General features: G+C 43.5%; 1 long non-coding RNA gene across 1 annotated transcript in view; it reads right to left on the reverse strand.

The window, feature by feature from the left end:
• The window catches only part of LOC146796194 (uncharacterized), a 63,429-nt gene extending 52,756 nt beyond the window's left edge, over window positions 1-10,673 (reverse strand). Inside the window, exon 1 of the long non-coding RNA XR_014969900.1 lies at window positions 10,545-10,673. This is a non-coding gene — a long non-coding RNA (uncharacterized LOC146796194). The remainder of the gene's footprint in view (window positions 1-10,544) is intronic.
• Window positions 10,674-18,886: the final 8,213 nt, after the last annotated feature.

Consider the following 18,886-nt stretch of genomic DNA (forward strand, 5'->3'; position numbering starts at 1 on the left):
CTGACTGATGCACCTCAACGGAAACAGTTCTGTGAAAAGCAAGCAGCAGTTAATATCGGACACAGTCGATTGTGGGATCAAGACACCGTTCCACTGTTAGGACCAAGAGTTGATTGCACCTGTTCGAAGGGAGTACCTTCATCTCCACTCTCAGATGCAGTTCTAACATCGTCCATTGTGGGATCAAGACACCGTTCCACTGTTGGGACCTAGAGTTGGTTTCACCTGGTCGAAGGGAGGCCCTTCATCTGCACTCTGAGATGCAGTTCTAACATAGTCCATTGTGGGATCAAGACACCGTTCCACTGTTGGGACCTAGAGTTGATAGCACCTGCTCGAAGGGAGTACCTTCATCTCCACTCTCAGATGCAGTTCTAACATCGTCCATTGTGGGATCAAGAACCCGTTTCACTGTTCAGACCTGCTATAGCGCGGTGTACTCCAGCCACTGCAGCCAGCCAAGCCCAATAATCATGTGCAGCAATTACCTACGGAAGCACAGAGTCTGATGCACGTGAACCGAAGGAGTTCTGTGAAAACCCACTAGCAAGTAATATCGGACATCGTCCATTCTGGAATCAATACACCGTTCCACTATTGTGACCTACAGTTGGTTGCACCTGCTCCAAGAGAGTACCTTCATCTCCACTCTCAGATGCAGTTCTAACATCGTCCATTGTGGGATCAAGACACCGTTCCACTGTTGGTACCTGTTTGACTACTGTGTTAGTAGAATACAGAGCACTCCACGCTGCTGGGCCTCAAACTGAATGCTGTGTGCCTGTGTCGCGGCAGCCAGCGTTGATCTGAGGAACCTTCCGACCTCGCAGACCTCGCCCCAGGAGCTTCGGCCGGCACGTGGTGGGCCCTCTTTCACATAATGCGGTAGCGGAAGGTGAACTGTGGGGCATATGTGCATTGCAGCGGCCACAACGGTTTCTGAGTACCAGTAGGCTAAGAGCATCATTCACGCAGCCACCTTCACTCACAAGGTCAACCTCGCAGCGCTGTAAGCTGCGCAGACCTGGTAGACACGTTCGCCATTCCGGAAGAGAACCACACCCAGAGAAACATGCCTTTTATTCATACCCCTATGCTAGCCTTGCGTACGCCGAGCCAGCCCACTACGCTAAAGATTTGGGGGGGGGGGGAGGCACGTACGTGCTATGTTTTCAAAATCTTTCCTACTGACTAAACTATTATGGTTCCATCCACTATCTACTTCACGCAATAGACCATCAGTGTATGTTCACATGTACATGTGTGTGCTCTGTATACTCAAGTCTGTCCGGCACATCCACTCAACACTTTGCATTGTATACTTTTATAATCGAGAATCACTTGCCACCTTCATCTCCACTCTCAGATGCAGTTCTAACATCGTCCATTGTGGGATCAAGACACCTTTCCACTGTTGGCACCTGTTTGACTACTGTGTTAGTAGAATACAGAGCACTCCACGCTGCTGGGCCTCAAACTGAATGCTGTGTGCCTGTGTCGCGGTAGCCAGCGTTGATCTGAGGAACCATCCAACCTCGCAGACCTCGCCCCAAGAGCTTCGGCCGGCACGTGGTGGGCACTCTTTCAAATAATGCGGTAGCGAAAGGTGAACTGTGGGGCATATGTGCATCGCAGCGGCCACGACGGTTTCTGAGTACCAGTAGGCTAAGAGCATCATTCACGCAGCCACCTTCACTCACAAGGTCAACCTCGCAGCGCTGTAAGCTGCGCAGACCTGGTAGACACGTTCGCCATTCCGGAAGAGAACCACACCCAGAGAAACATGCCTTTTATTCATACCCCTATGCTAGCCTTGCGTACGCCGAGCCAGCCCACTATGCTAAAGATTGGGGGGGGGGGGGGAGGCACGTACGTGCTATGTTTTCGAAATCTTTCCTACTGACTAAACTATTATGGTTCCGTCCACTATCTACTTCACACAATAGACCATCAGTGTATGTTCACATGTACATGTGTGTGCTCTGTATACTCAAGTCTGTCCGGCACATCCCCTCAACACTTTGCATTGTATACTTTTATAATCGAGAATCACTTGCCACCTTCGCACATACTTTGCTCTCATCTCTCCCCGCATTCTGCATTGTGTGAAAGAGGTGCTATGCCATGTTTAGTATGTGTACATGGCTAGCCACGGTTCCCACAGTACGTAGTGTCGTTGTGTGTGATAGGTGTACATGTTGTTTGTCATGTTGTATGCGATTATATAAGGTAGCGCGTTTATTCGCAAGCAGTGGTTTCTCCCATTTATATATCGCTGTCTTAAAGAGCATACAGGAGTTTTTCAAACAGGTGCAAACTGTGACCACAATGGCAGTCATTCATTACAATGCAAGAATTTCCAACTGCACAACACTTCTAAGCTTACAGCCCCCAATCTTGCCTGCTTTCTTGAAAGCACGCCAACTCCCACAATCACACCAACATTCACAAAGCTTTCTAACGGCAGTTATCTGCTTCTCAATAACATGCACTCCTACGGAATGTGAGGTGGCATACCGTATGTCCTTACTGTTTCAAACGAGTAACTTCCTGCAGCAATGTCTACTCCCACCCACAGAAACTAACTCCTAAACTTCAACTTGGCCTTGAATCCCTACTTTGCAAACAGATTTCATTAAACTAACCAAACTAAAGCGCTTTTCTTCACAACAGAAGTGTCCCTCACTTCTGCAAAATAAATGTATCACCTGCAGATAGCACAAACTTCCAGTAAAATACAGTCCCTTTTAAATTCGAACCTCCCATTACACTTTGTGAATTGTTAGCCAATTTTCAACACATCTCGCACTCAAGGTCTGGCACACTTTTTTAATACGGTCTCCTCCGGCCTTCTCACAGCCTTTCAAACTGTTTTTCGTATAATACCACACTTCATTTATTCGATCATCTCTGGAATAACAGGAACAGTGCCCAAAATTCTCGCTCTCTTTGCGGCCATCCTACTACTATTTTTGCTTGTAAAAAATGACTGCGCTCCCTTGTGGTAACAAGCATCTCCGACAGAATACGCATCTACGCGAAGCTACATCAATACCTTGAAAAAATGGAACAACTTTTCGGCTGCCTGCCTCTATCTATTATCGGAGCCAGCTACAACATGACATTTATTTACACATATACAATCTGCGTGCAACCATCTTTCTATTGCAAAACTTGCCCATTCGACTGGCGAATGGATGTATGCCTTGCCAACATCCCAACAATCGCTCCCGATATCCAGCAGGTAATGGAGTATCTTGAAATCCATGAACTCGATTGTTCAGGCAGTAGAACAATGGTGGATGCAACGCAAAAAGGTATCGTGGCGGAATGGGATTTCTGCGCAGCCGCGAAAGATCTACTGCAACGTACGACCTTTGACAACATCGCAGATTGCCTGCCAATTCAAATTGCCGCTCCAACATTCGTGGAACATTATTGTCCCTTCGAAGATATGAATTAGATCACTTCGCTTTTCTCACACGATGGCAACAGTGACCTCTTGGAACATTACGCATCTCAAGCCGCTGAAGAACTTCCGGACTGCAATCTCCAAGACTTGTAAGAAATTCACGTTCTTCTTGGATTGATTTTTGCCAACTTTTTTGAGTTTTTCCTTTCAATTATTTTTAATACACTTCGATTGAACTATTTTCATATAATAACTTTCTAAGTATGCTCAGGCATTTGAACTCTGTTTTCATTATTGCCCCTTACGTCTCCAGTCTAACAAGGGATGGTTGATGTATGGCCTATCCAAATATGCTATTTACTTCCTAAATTAGCCTAAACCCGACATCCATTTTGAAACCATCTCTCTACCTGCCTGTTATCCACAAAACCCTTTCACACAAATTTACTCGTCCTCAGCCTCTACTCACGATCTGGCGATCAACATAAAAAAACACAACATTGTTTAGGAACTGGTTGGCACAGTGTGATAATCGTATCCTACCTTTATTTTCATTATAGAATTGAGTCATTCATGTCTAATAGCTATTGTTTATATCACATGGAACTGTTACATGTAATGTGGAATTCACTAATGCAGCAGCTTCTGATTTGAATATAACAGAATCGTTTGGAGTTTGCCTCAGCTCGGTGCCTTAGCTCTTTGCACAATCATTTTTTTTTTTAAAGGGCTGAAGACAATAATGTATAGTTTGACGAGAAGGATATCCAATGTGCTTCTCAGAAGCACAATTTTGTGTTCCTCCTCAAAGTTCCGATGTGACTAGAACTATTACCAATTCTGACACGCACCAGATTGAATCTACCGTACAAGAGATTGCTGACTGTTCTACTGTTGATAATTTTGTGTTACAACAAGAGAGTACCAGGGTACTGAAGAAGTTTGATGATTACACTTTGCAATTTTTTTTTTGTTTCTTTTCTTATAGGATACATGTGCTAATCATATCCTACCTTTATTTTCATTATAGAATTTCGAGTCATTCAAGTGTAATAGGTATTGTTTATGAATTCACTGATGCAGGAGCTTACGTTTGAATGCAGCAGAACCGGTTGGAATTTGCCTCAACTGAATGCCTTACCTCTTGCACCAGTGGATCCATTTATGGCACTTAAAAAAAAAAACACTCTTTATATAACTTTCAGACTCCATCGCTTTATTACACACAGCCACTTTCTTAGACACACCTGATTTCACCATTTCTCTTCTGTGGCATTGCAACATTCTGCATTATATTCTTCACGATTATTTCTTTATTCCTCCTTCCTATTACACACACCCACTTTCTTAGACACACCTGATGTCACCATTGCTCTTCTGTGGCATTGCAACATTCTGAATTATATTCTTCACGATTATTTCTTTATTCCTGTTTCCTAAAACACTGCATTCGAGTCTTCAGAAAGTAGAGGTGAGCAGTTTGCTTCCCACTCCCTGTATTGTATAAACGCATACTAACACTACTTACACAGATATGCTAAAGCGGACAGTATCCTACAATGCCAACACACATCACTTTACAGCAATCAGCTCACGGCTTACGCTCACGGTTTCATCCCAGAGTCTTCAGACCAGTACTAGTGAGTAGTTTGCTTCCCACTCCCGCTATACGCGAAACGCATACAAACACCGCCTGCCAGTATGCTACAGCACCCAGACGCCATCAGTTTACACCACTCAGCTCACGGTTTAGGCGCACGCTTTCATCCCAGAGTGTACCGGCACCTCACCTCAGCACCATCTCACTCTGTCCAGAACAGCACTTTCACACCGGTAGGAATAAATACTTTAGCACATCGGTTTACAGCTCTCAGCTCACGGTTTAGGTGCACGCTTTCATCCCCAAGTGTACCGGCACCTCACCTCAGCACCCTCTCACTCTCGGCAAAACAGCACTTTCACACTGGTAGGACTAAATACTTCGCTTCACACTCCCTGTATAGCACACCCTAAACACCCCACAGACATTACAGTGCTCCTACCCTCCCCTTTTCTAAATTTTTCCCCCTTTTTCCCCCTTACTCATTTCAACGGAATCACAAAATGGTGGCCAACACTTCCTAGTTGCAACCGCTTGCACCACTCACAGCCAATAAGCAGGAAGCTTGTACTCGTAATGCCTCAGACAATCAGATGGCAGAATTCCCAAATATCTATATCTGTAAATTTCGATATTTCTCAAAAACTACTGAACGGATTTACACCAAATAAACAAAAGTGTGCTTTCTAGACCAAGACCCTTCTCCCTGCCAAATTTGGGGCAATTCCGTTCACCCGTTCGACCTGTAGCCTTGTCTAAAGTTTCCTATGGAAATTAACAAGGAGAAAACACGTTTTGGGACCCCCCCTTTTTTCTCGCCCCCCCCCCCCCCCTTGACGAATCACCCCCAAACTTCCCACATAGGAGCTGATATGAACAAAGAATTAGTTTGGACAATTTCATGAAGATTCGTCAAACAACGCCAAAGTTATAAGCAAAACATATATATATATGCTCAGGAGATCTGTAAATGAAAACCGGAGATCATCAGTGGGAGAGGTCTGAAAGGAGAGGCAAGTCCCTCCACAGACCCTTCTACGAACACCTGTCATCTGAGAGGTCTCAAAGGAGAAGGTATTCCCTCCCCACATCCTACTATGCACACCTGTCATCTGAGAGGCAGGTCTGAAATGAAAGGCCAGTCACTCTCCACACCTGATTACAAACACCCATCATAACAGAGAGAGTTCTCAGCGGAGATGCCACTCTCTCTACACATCCTACAACATGCACCCATCATCTGAAAGAGAGGTCTGAAAGCAGAGCCCAGTCCATCCCCACATCCTACTATGCACACTTATTACAGAGAGAGGTGTCAGCAGAGAGGCCAGTCCTTCGACACACCCTACTACGCATACCCGTCATCTGAGAGAGATGCCTGAAAAGAGAGCACAGTCCTTCCCTACACCCTACTACGCACACCTGTCAGTATAGAGATAAGTCTCAGCAGAGAGGCCAGCCCTTCCACACACCCTACTGCGCACACCCGCCAGTTGAAAGAGAGGTCTAAAAGAAGAGGGCAGTCCCTCCGTGCACCCTACTATGGACAACTATTACTACAGAGAGAGGTGTCAGCATAGAGGCGAGTCCCTCCGCACACCCTACTACACACACCTGTCATCTGAGAGAGAGGTGTAAAAGGAGAGGGCAGTCCCTGCCCACACCCTACTATGCACCCCCATAATCTGAGAGAGAGGTTCAAAAGAAGAGTCCAGTCCCTCCCCACACCAGTGCAGGTTACGAGACGTTCTCCTCCCCGGTATAAACCTTTTCTGATCTGGGTGTACCAAATGTGTAAGGACTCTCTAAATCAAACTGCCAATACATTTCCAAGCACCTTATAGTCCAAATGTAATAATAACATAGGTCGATCTAAGGAGCCACTAAGGGGATTTCAACCGAACTTATAAAGGGCTACCATAACAACCTCCCATGTTGTCGGTTCAAGCATCCCTTTGCCTTTAGCTGCAAATTATAGTTCGAGTAACCACTTGACCGATAAGGGGGTGGAATGTTCTATAGAATTCAGCTGGGAGCCCGTCAGTACCGGAGGGATTCCCCATAGACAGCTGTTTTAATGCCTCCCCTGTTTTCTAATGGGGATTCTAGTTCTGCATCCTTTTCAGGAGTCAGTCGCCAGAGATGAGCTTCTTCTGTGTAAGCATCCTATATTCTGGCGGCAACTTCTAACTGATGCGCATATAAGTATCTATTGTACTCTGCCATGAACTCATTGATGTCTGCCTGCACATGCAGTAGGTTTTTCTTGTCATGGCTCAGTGCAGCTACAGGGGTCTCTTGTTCGTCCGATCTGACTAGTCATGCCAGCAGACTCCCTGCCTTGTCGCCCTTCTGGTGCCTCTGAGATATATACTCTCTATATGAATGAATGAATTAGTTTATTTATAAAGTGCTATGTCCACTCCAAGGAGCATCTTGGCGCTATCAGACCGAAACAGAGGACAGAGCAGTAACAAAAGAGATAGAGAGACAGATAGAAGTGTAAGTCCCTGTGATTATCATGATAGCAGGGAGAACACGGTACTATCATTGAGGGAAAAAATCCACGTTTTTAAAAGCTTTCTGAAAAGACATTCTGATTGAGCTAGTCTCAACTGAGCTGGCAAGCTGTTCCAGGCCTTTGTACCCAGAACCGCTAAAGTTTTTCCACCTTTTGTTTTTAGTCGATAACGAGGGACTATCAGAAAGTGTCCAGATGATGAACAAAGAGAATGCTGTGTGGTATAAGGCTGAATTCAAGTCCTAAGATAAACTGGCCCTAATGCTTTAGTGGTTTTATAGATGATAGTTAAGATTTTGAACAGAATTATTTTATGTATGGGCAACCAGTGTAAACGTTCAAGTCCTGAAGAAGAAGAAGCTCCCCTAGGAAGCCTAAGCACCAGCCTGGCTGCCGTGTTCTGGACCACTTGTAACTTTTTTATAATGGATTAATTTGCACCCGCATACAGGCTGTTGCAGTAGTCCAGGCGTGAGAGCACTAGCGCTACTGCAACCACTTTCCTAGCATGAAGAGGCGGTAGGTCCAGAAACTTTCTCAAAGTTTTTATAGTATAAAAACACATGCCTGCCACTGCTGATGCTTGACTGTGGAAAGATAAGGAACGATCGAATAAAATTCCTAAATTCCGAGCTGTGTCCGCGATGTTCGGTGGAAGAACCATATTTTCAGGCCACCACTGACTGGGCGAAAAAAGATTAGTTTTTCCAAACAACATAATCTCGTTTTTTTGGCTATTAAATTTTAGATGATTCTCCTCTATCCAATTCATAACTGCCGTTAGGCAGTGATATAACGTTTCATCGGAACTGGTGGAATTTTTATCTAGGGTGAGGATGATCTGTGTATCATCTGTGTATGTAATAGCCTCAACCTCAAAGGAGTCGATCAGAGTGAGTAATGGGGTCATATATAGATTGAAAAGTGTGGGGCTTAGAGAGGAGCCCTGAGGAACCCCTGACAGACTCAGTTTTTCTGCCGACTTGTAATGGCCAAGGGTGACAATGCTACGTCTATTTCCTAAGAAAGATGTAAACCAGGATAATGCCTTGTTGGTAATGCCATTGATAGCCAATCTATCCAACAAGACAGCGTGGGAGATAGTGTCAAACGCTGCCGATAGATCCAACAGAACCAGTACTGCATCCCTACATTGATCTAAAGCCAGTTTTAATGTTTCTGATGTATGGAGCAGCACTGATTCTGTCGAATGGCCAGGTCTGAAACCAGATTGTTTAGGATGGAGAATATTTTCTTTCCATAAGAATTCGTTCAATTGTTTGTTCGGCAGTTTTTCAGCCAACGTACTCAACCAGAGTAGCAATGAAATTGGTCGAAGATTAGAAAGTGTACTGGGATCAGCAACTTTCTTTTTTTGGAGAGGTTTTACTGCTGCCATTTTCCAGGTGTCAGGGACACTAGCGGACTCAAATGATGAATTAATTATCTTATTAATGACTGGATTGATGATATCTACAAGTGCCTGAAAGACTTTGGGAGGACAAGGATCAAACGGAGAACCTGATTTACAGGTAAGGATAGCCTGTTTTGATTGTTCCAAGCTGACTTCTTGAAAGCTGGAAAAAGCTCCGGAAGGCCCAAAGAGTATAGACTCATTCATCGAAGGGGTGGTTGCAGGGAAGTCTTCCCTCAGGTCCATAATTTTTTCTTCGAAGTATTTTGAGATTTTATCACATAGTACTTGTGATGGTATCATTTCTTGTATCAGTATCTTAGTTTTCGTGAATGACTTGACAATATCAAAAATTATTTTTTGATCATTTCCTGCTGACTCAATTTGGTTGGAGTAGAAAGTAGCTTTTTCCACTTTAATATTGTGATGGTATTGTTTAAGGGCATCTTTAAACAACCTGAAATCAGTCGATTTATAGCTAGTCCTCCAAATTCTTTCTTTTTTTCTGCAAATCATTTGCAATCCTTTTAAACGGGGAGTAAACCATAGAGCTTGCTTTTTGTTATTACTCCATACCTTTCGAGGATACGTGAGTGGGGCTAAATTATCGGCCAGAGATGCCATCCATTCATTAAACCTGTCAGTGTCTATAGATGGAATACCTGAAAGAATGGGTTTTATTGTCTCTGCCTTAATTGAGAGCTCTGGATGTATGAGCATATTGTTCCATTTCTCATAGAATCTTGTGGGTTCCAGAAAGTCACTGTTGGACCCTTATCAAATCTAATCTTAAATGAGATGTATTTATGATCTGACCACGTGATTGTCATGGGTGGCTCTGCAATGAGGTTGGTCATGTTAGTGCAAATACCATCCAGGATGTGCCCAGCGGTATGAGTTGGGATCTCAATTATTTATTTGTTTTAGACCTACCGTACTAATTGTCTCATAAATCTGTCTAGTATAGAGATTATCATGGGAGTCTAAGTGGATATTCAAATCACCCAAAAGGGTAAAATTGGAATATCTAATTACCAGGGGGCCAATACTGTCTCCTAATCTATAAAATTCTGTGGAGGGCCTGGTGGTCTATAAATAAGAACTCCTGTGAACGTAGTGCCGCTGTTTAATTGAAAGCAGAACTGAAGACTCTCTGCCCCATCAAAGGCCATAGCGTCTATATTTTTTAATATCAGGTGTTGCTTATATATGATTGCAAGACCCCCTCCCCTTTTTTCGCCTCTATCCTGTCTAGTCAGGGTATAACCCTGTGGTAATGCCAGTACAATATCCGGATTCGAACAGTCATTCATCCATGTTTCCGTGATAAATAAACAATCTAAGTCTTCTGTATTAAGAAGGTCATAGATATGAGTTGCATGTTTAGACAGGGAACGTGCATTTATCAGGCCGCAATGTAAGTGAGGACAAAAGGATTCCCTTTCTTTTACTACCATTACGGGGCCGTAAATATCTAGCAAAGCCCTGCACACCGAGCAGGATACCGACCCCTTGATATCACCAGCATGAAATTGCACCGGGCATCTCATACCATAACTATTTAATTTTAGTAACTCCTCGGCGGTATAATAAATACCTGTACTCAGACTGACAGCGTTCTCAGCCTCGGCCACATGCCGGACGCGGATGGGCGCAGACGGGCTTGCCTTAAGCGCGCCTTTGGCGCGCCAGCGGCGTGTCCGGCGAAGCATCCGTATTTGTAAGCTTCCGGTGGCCAACCACTAGACTGCTGAACCGTGGTGGCTCACCGGAAGTGAGTGAGTATGCCTCGTTAATATGAAAGTGCCAAAGTGCGGTGCCTAAAAACAATTCTATAAAATGCAGCGTTTCCTATTTATTAAAAGAACATTCTACATAAAATAAAAGGCGAGCAATATCTGTTTCTATTAAAAATCAAGCAGAGAGAGCAGAATTCTAAATACGAAGGAAGCGAATCCTGACCTCCTTGTTTTGCGTTATCTTAAGCTCGGTCCGCCGATGTTGTTCTAATCTTTCACTTACCCCATTCTAATGCCTGTCTTTTGTTTCAGTTCCTGCTGTTTGTTTTGGAGTCTATGGCTTCACCCTCTAGTTGACGTATGCGTATGTCTCTTTCCTTGTAGCCTAATTTATCCTGCAGTTTCACCCTCACTCCCACTCCCACCATTGTTTAATGCAGATACTTCTAATGTAAACATAAAAGCTTCCAGTTGTGTCTAGATATCCCCTTTGGACCCTGAAGTAATAGTCTATTTCATCTGCTATCATACTCTTGTACACTACGTCTTGTAGTCATGGACGCTGATTCACTAGAATTCCGGTGTTAGCAGAAAGTGACATCACACACACACATATTGACCTTACTGACATCACATGACCTTTGACCCTGAATCTTCCCAAGAAGGGATGTGACTTGGCCTTAACTCTGATGAGATGACAATATTTGACATCACTGAAGTTACATTATATCTGTGTTGCTAATAGACAAATACAACACAAATATCTTTTTTAGATCCACCTATATTAGGGTGCTGACATAACCTCTGAAAGTGATGGGGTGTATGTAATACTTGCCATAAACTGAACTGAGCAAACCGAATGAACCAGAGCGCTTTTAAATGGTCTCTGGGGAAAGGGGTCACCCCACAAGACGATTTTGAAACAATTGGTCAAATTGTGAGTTTTTAAGCCAATGTTTTACATAAAACCTGCATAAAAGCCAAGGGTTATGACAGGGCACTTGTTAAATATATGTCCTCTAATTGTGTGCAAAGCCAATGAAACCTGACGCACTAAGGGAGTTGATCCCCTTTTTTCAAAATTTGCTATGGATGCTCCAGTATGCCAAAAAGAATGCCCACTGCATCAGACCAGCATTTTGCCATGGGTGACCCCTTATGCCTACAATTACATCTAGTGTTAGTCAGTCAAAAATATTTTTATTTCAACCTTAGTCTTTTAAACACATATAATATGCTAGTCCTCGAATTTTGCTATTCATGCTAATTAAAAGATATGTATTATAGGGTCAGCATTTTGTTATGTTTGTCCCCCACAGCTGTCATCCTTTATGCCAAGACTCATCTCCAACGTGCTAGTACGAGCATCCATGGGTGTCCCATACCATGAATTATCTCCAGCATGCGTGTGCCAGCCTTTTGCCATGGATGTCCAATATATCAAGAATTTTGTCTCTAGTATGCCACGTCGCTGTCCGTTAATAATTGCCCCAAGTATGCCAACACCAGTATTTTGCAAGGGCCCAAAGCAGACTCGCAAGCATTTCACATTTTCACTAATGCAAATTTACATTCACTAATTCACACTCATTCTCAACTTCTTACCTCCTCACTCTTACTTGACCATTGTCACCACTTGCACTGATTCATTCTCACGCTCTTGCATTCATTCATTCACACCCTCACACACTGTCAATCATTTTTCCAATCATTAATTCACAGCTACTCACTCCCACTGACTTGCACTCACTTTTCTCTCCCTAAGTGTGCTGGGTGTGCCCAGACGTGAATCCCGGGCTCACTGTGCCACTGGATCCAAACTAGCCTGGCTGATGAGGGGTGAAACCCCGAAACCGGTCCCAGGATGCTTGTTTCTGGTCCAGGGAAGACCTGGCCTGGCAGTTCGGGCTGGACTGTTCCCATGGGGAACAACATAGTCAAGACTGCTTTGCATATGGATGGGTCAACACTGGGGTGGCATGGTGAGCAGAAAAACAATGGATTTAGGGCCATATCTCTCTACTGGGGTGAATGTTTCTGACATTGTGCAGCATTCTGTCCATCAATTGTTCTTTTTACTATTAGGCGAAGATGGCCTTGACTACCTCAACGAGAAGGACACCACTCCGCCATCTCAGGCTGTCAGCTCAGACATTCAGAAACCATGCTTGGTGATTGACAGTCCACCAAATCCCATGACGGGGTGCCCAAGACCACAGTCTCAACTCTTCCAGGCAAAGGAGGTGAGACCCTACTTCCCCTTGTTTGTTGAAGTATCACATCGCTGTTGAGTTGTGTGTCGAGATCTGGACGGACCGACCTTGTATAGAGGGGGGAAGGCCTTGAGCGCCAGTCAAATTGCCTGCAATTCTAACAGTTTTTTTGGAGAAACCTTTTCTTCCGGATAACAGATACCTCTGATTTTGTTATCCTCCAGATGAGCTCCGCACCCTGAGGTGAAAGCATCTGTCAATACCATTGCCAGGGACGGAGGAGGAGCAAAGGCTATCCAGCAATTCAGGTTTTCCTCCTTCCCCCACGAAGCAACTTCCACTGTAGCACTGGGGGAGATTACGATGGAATCCAATTTTCTCCCCTGCACTGTAGCCACTGTCTGCAGAAGCACCACTGCAGGGCCTGTAAAGAATAGGACTCCTTAGAATATGTGATTAAATAGTATTTATTGGATCTGAGCAACCTCGTTACAGCTGTATCTAATTTCAACCATAAAACCGACTATTGTCCCTTGAAAACCCTCCTCATTCCAATCCAGAACCCGGCACCCTTACAATTCCAGATGACATCATATCATAACTAATCATCACATTATCACAAATCATCCCCTCCCCCGTTTGAAAAAAAGGATGAAATAATTTAACAGTGTTCAATTAGACGTTCAGGCTTTTTTAGAATTCTTTCAGATTTTCTGAGTATTATCTTATTTCCTTGACCATTCACTTGTGTGTTCTGTTGTTCATGACTTTGTTTGATTTTTCTAAAAAAGGTTTTATTCCTGGTTATTGATCTACCATCATTTTCTGCCATCACAGCAGTTCCTCTAATATTTGTTTTCTCAAGAGGTACAGGATGAAATCTACTTGCGACTTTTTCACTTGCTGTTGTCGAACCAGAACCAAATCACCTATTTGGTATTCTTTATCTTGACATCTTCTTTTACTCTCTGCATAGTATTTCATTTTTTCTTTTGCTTCTCTGTCCTTTTCCATGTGATAATGTGAAGATTAGTTATGATATGATGTCATCTCGAATAGTAGGAGTGCGGGGTTCTGGATTGGAAATAGGAGGGTTTTCTTGGGACAATAGTTGGTTTTATGGTTGGAGTTAGATACAGCTGTACGAGATTGCTCAGCTCCAATAAATACTATTTAATCACATATTCGAAGGAGTCCTATTCTTTACAATGGCGACGAGTGAAGAAGGAAAGAAACTCATGGGTTACGGATAGTCACAGACTGCTGAAAGTGCCTGCTGAAACTCACAAACTGCTGAAAGTGCCTGTAGTCAATTGCGCTGTTATTGTCTGATTCGCTTGCCAAGCGGAGACTGTATGAAGGTCAGGATCGGCTTTCGATATCAAATTGGTGTGTTGAAGGAGGAAAGAAGAAAGCGGTGAGTGTCGTACACGATCAGTGTCAGACGGAAAAACAACTGCTTTGTGCGCGCGCGCGCAATATCGAGAAGAAGCGCCATTTTGAGGTCAGGTAGGCGATAGATTTGCAGCATCAGGCGAAATCACGCAGAACATATAAAGCATAGAAATATTTATTCAAAATAAGAGAAAGACAAAGGAAAATACATTTATAAAATAATAAGTGATACCAAGGGAGTTCAGAGGCAAAATAAGAAAGGAGAACATTTTAAAAAATAAAAAAAATTAAAATGGCGGCCATTTGTAAGTCAGGCACGATTTGAAACTTTAATTAAAAAAATACAGGATTCCAAAGAAAGAGAAATGCATAATAAGTCAAATTAAAGACTGTATGAGCACAGCCATGTCAGTAGAAGACACAAACAATGAGGCTACAGTTAACATGAACTCAGAAATACATAATGAATAGGATGTTGCTGGAAACATACAAGCACAATTTATAGGAGACCACTGCCCTTTAATTTATGAGAGCATGAAAATGTTGCCCAGAGATGGGAAAAATGGAGGAGGAGATTTGAATTTTTTTAAAAAGCAACATATAAAAAATATAAAGATGAACAAGCAAAAGATGTATTACTTAATCTTGTAGGGGATGATTTTTAGGACTTAATAATTACATTCCCAGAACAAGAGCGAGTTACATATAAAGGGCTTATGAAGTGTTTAAATGACTAATTTGATCCTCACAGGAATTTAGATTGAAAGATACAATTTTTTTTTTGTCAAAAGAAAGATATAATTTTACCATGGCTTGTCAACAGGAAGAAGAAACAATGGATGACTATGTCACTAGACTTAAAAAATTGGTGACATTTTGTGAATTTGATCAATTTAACAATGAAGAGGCGATAAGACAGAGTGATACAAGGTTGTAACTCGATAAAATTTAGGAAGAAACTTTTAGAAAAAACTTATGACCTTCAGGAGATTTTAAGAATGGCTAAAATGGATATGCAAGCCAGAAACATGCTACGAAAATGGAAGAAGGAAGAATAACAGCAATAGAAAAAAAGTGAGACAAACGTCATAGAAAATAAATATTAGAGAGAAAGCAGAAATGGGCCCTCATGTGCTTACGTACATGGGTAACCCGAAGACTGCAGTAAGCTAGCAGACCCAGGAATCTCAAGGCTCTCAGAACTGGTATTTCCATGCCCTGTTGTCAGAATGGGACCATATCCTGAATGTCAGCAATCCTCTACGGTGGGGAAAGGTATGGAGAAGAGTGGTGTCTAGCACTGGTCCCATTAACAGGAGTTGTTGGGAGGGCCTCTGGTGAGATTTGGGCTTCTAGATTGAAAAGCTCAGGTTGAACAGCAAGTTTACTGCTGACTGCATATAGCGGGACACCACCTTCGACGACCCAGCTCTGATCAGCCAGTCATCAAGGTAAGGGGAAATTGGGATGCCCGACCTTCTGAGATGAGCTTTAACCACCACCATCATCTTCATGAAGACTTGAGGTGCTGATGTTAAGCCAAATGGGAGTACCACAAATTGATAGTGTATAGAACCCGCCGCAAAGCCCAAGTGCTTCTGATGTGACCTCAGGAATGGGATATGGAAGTGTGCATCCTGAAGGTCAAGTGATGCCATTCAATCTCCAGCTTCCAATGGCAATAACACTTGAGCAAGGGTCAGCATATTGTACTTTTCCTTGTTTAGGTAGGAGTTCAATTCGCTGAGGTCAAGGATAGGAACAAGAAAGTAATGGGAGTAACACTGGCATCTTTCCTGCTCCAGCACTAACTCCACAGCTCCTTTCCATAGGAGTGCTACCACTTCTTGAAGCATGATGGCAGAGTGATCCAGAGGGGGAAATGAGGGGTATAACCTGGAGGAAGGGAAGGGTGCAGCTTCTTTCTATGATTTATAGGACCCACTAGTCCAAAGTAATGGTCTTCCGGGCTGTAAGAAAGAAGGGCATCCACCTTCCCACAGGCTCTAAGTGGGCTTGGGGAAGTGAACTAGGTCTTCTTGCCTGGTGGTGCGGAAGAGGTGTTGGAGGAGGAGAAGAGGGGATGTTGATGGGTGGATTGAAAGACACACGGAACTGCGGAACACGAGTCTAGGCACTTAGCAAGATATCAGACAGTATGCCTGGGACTTCCCATTTGTCATAAGGTTAATACTGGTTCTTGATGACTATACATGGTGTACTAGCCTATTCTATTATAGAGCTGTGACGAAGTTCCATGAATGTATCTTGGCAACGAAACGCCTTGGCTGGTTGTTCATTTAATGTGCATGAACTTGGAATAAAGGATTTCTTCAAGAATTATACTGGACTTCATCTGTTTTCTTAGTGCACCTCCTTGCTTTTGAGTTTGGCTCTGTCCTTATACTGCTTAACCAGTGGTTTCTGCTTTTGTTGAGATTAGGTGGGTACTGATAAATGGAAAATCCATCAAGAAGCCACGAACACACCGAAGTTGGTGATAATCCCTCATAAGAGGCAGCAATTGAAGTCCCAATAACAGACTTTTGCTTTACTGGTCTTCGACCTCTCTGGGGCTGAATTCACCTTATTTCCAAACAAGCGTCCCATCAAACAGGAGGTCCATGAGGTTAGCTTGCATATCATGGGGAAGGTCAATGCATGAAGTAAAGCATGCCCGTACACTGAGACAGAGGTACGCATAACTCAGACCATGGAGTCTGGCGTGTCAATTCATCACTTTATTATGTGGCGTGATGCATTCTGGCCATCCTGGACTACATCTTGAAAGTGCAATCTCATCTCTTCTGGTACGTGAGGCACCACCATCCGAGCCATATACCATATGTTATGGGTGTAGCATTCTATAATGAAGGTCACATTCAGGGACCTTAATGCATGCTCCCCGCAACAAAGGTCTTCCCCCCCCCAGGCTTCCAAGCACTTAGACTCTCTGTGCAAAGGGCTAGTCAGGAAGGTTTCAACCAATTGTCCTGACAAGCATGATGCCTGTATGACTAGACTTTCACATGAAGGAAGGCAGCAACGGTTCTGTAGTAGGGACTGTCGGTAGGAGGGCTTCAGTGAGGACATTGGACTTGACTTCCACTGTCGGGAGTTAAAGTTCCAGTACCTCAGAAGCTTTCTTCACCATAGAGTGAAATAACACCACTTCTGGCGTGATAGATCCAGCTAGTAAATTCAGATCCGTCACAGGGGATGTGTCCAGTCCACTCTCCAAAGCATCAGTCTGTAAAACGGATGGTCGAGAATAGTCAGGGCTAGTTAGTACAGTCAGGGATTTTTTCTAAGTGTCAAAAGCCTGCAGTATCTCAAGAGAGGGCTGTGGCAATAGGGCTTTTGTTTTTATGGCCTATTGCAGTAGATCAGTCAAAGGAGCTGAGGTCTGGGAGAAATTGGGAATTAATCTATGATAATAACCAAGGATGCCCAGAAAGGCTTGGAGGTCTTGTTTAGTTTTGGGAACGGGAACACAAGAAATGGCAGTCACTTTGTCGATTTGGTGTTTAATAACACCTTCCCCTAACAGAAATCCTAGGTATCGAACAGTCTGGGCAGCTAAATGACTTTTAGTGGGGTTGATTTTGAGACCATGGAAATCCAAGGCTTGTATAACCGCATGTAGATGGTCCAAGTATTGGTTCCATGAGTCGCTATAAATGATGATGTCATCTATGTAGGCTGCAGAGTAGTTTTCATGGGGTCGGAGTATCATGATGATAATCCTTTGAAAGGTAGCTGGGGCTCCATGTAGGCCAAATGGCAATACAGTGAATTGGTATAACCCGTCAGGGGTGGAGAAGGCTGTTTTCTCCTTATCCTGTCTCCTAAGGGGAATCTGCCAATACCCTTTGCAAAGGTCTAATGGCGCTAATGTATTTGGCCTTGCCCATTCTCTCAATCATTTTGTCTACCCTAGGTAATGGATAGCGTTTCTTGGGGTACTCCTACCAATACTGGAACAGCACCCTCCCATTTCTTCAGTAAATTTATATGATAAACCTGTGAGGTACCACTTTTTTTATTCAAGCTCAACACGATAAGTGAGAGTTTCACTTTGTCAGTTATCAAATAAGGGCCCTGCCACTGACCCAACAGCTTGTGATCGATGAAGCCATTATCAGTAGGACCAGATTGCCTATATCGAATGATCTATCCTTTGTTTTCTTATCGTATTGGATTTTTTGTGCTGCTTGTGCCTCTTACATATTGGTTTGGACAATAGATCGTATCTGACCTACATGTGTTTTAAGGTTGGACACATACTTTACCAAGGGTTTTGCTCCGTCTTTCTCGCTCCCCCATGCTTCTTGGGCCATATCTAGTAGAGAACGGGGCTGTCTGCCATACAATAATTCAAAGGGGGAGTATCAGGTGCTCTTTTGCACTTTGCACCTAATGGCAAATAAAGCCTGGGGTAACATCTCCTCCCACTTTCTGGTTTCCAATTCTATGAGTTTGTTCAGGGTGCTCTTTAGGGTGGCATTGTACCGTTCCACGATTGGCGTACCTTGGTCGGTTAATATCTCTTTTGGGAATCCTACCCGGGAAAAGATGTTCACCATGGCCTT

This window comes from Triturus cristatus, chromosome 10 (assembly GCF_964204655.1).
Source record: "Triturus cristatus chromosome 10, aTriCri1.1, whole genome shotgun sequence".
Lineage (NCBI taxonomy): Eukaryota > Metazoa > Chordata > Amphibia > Caudata > Salamandridae > Triturus > Triturus cristatus.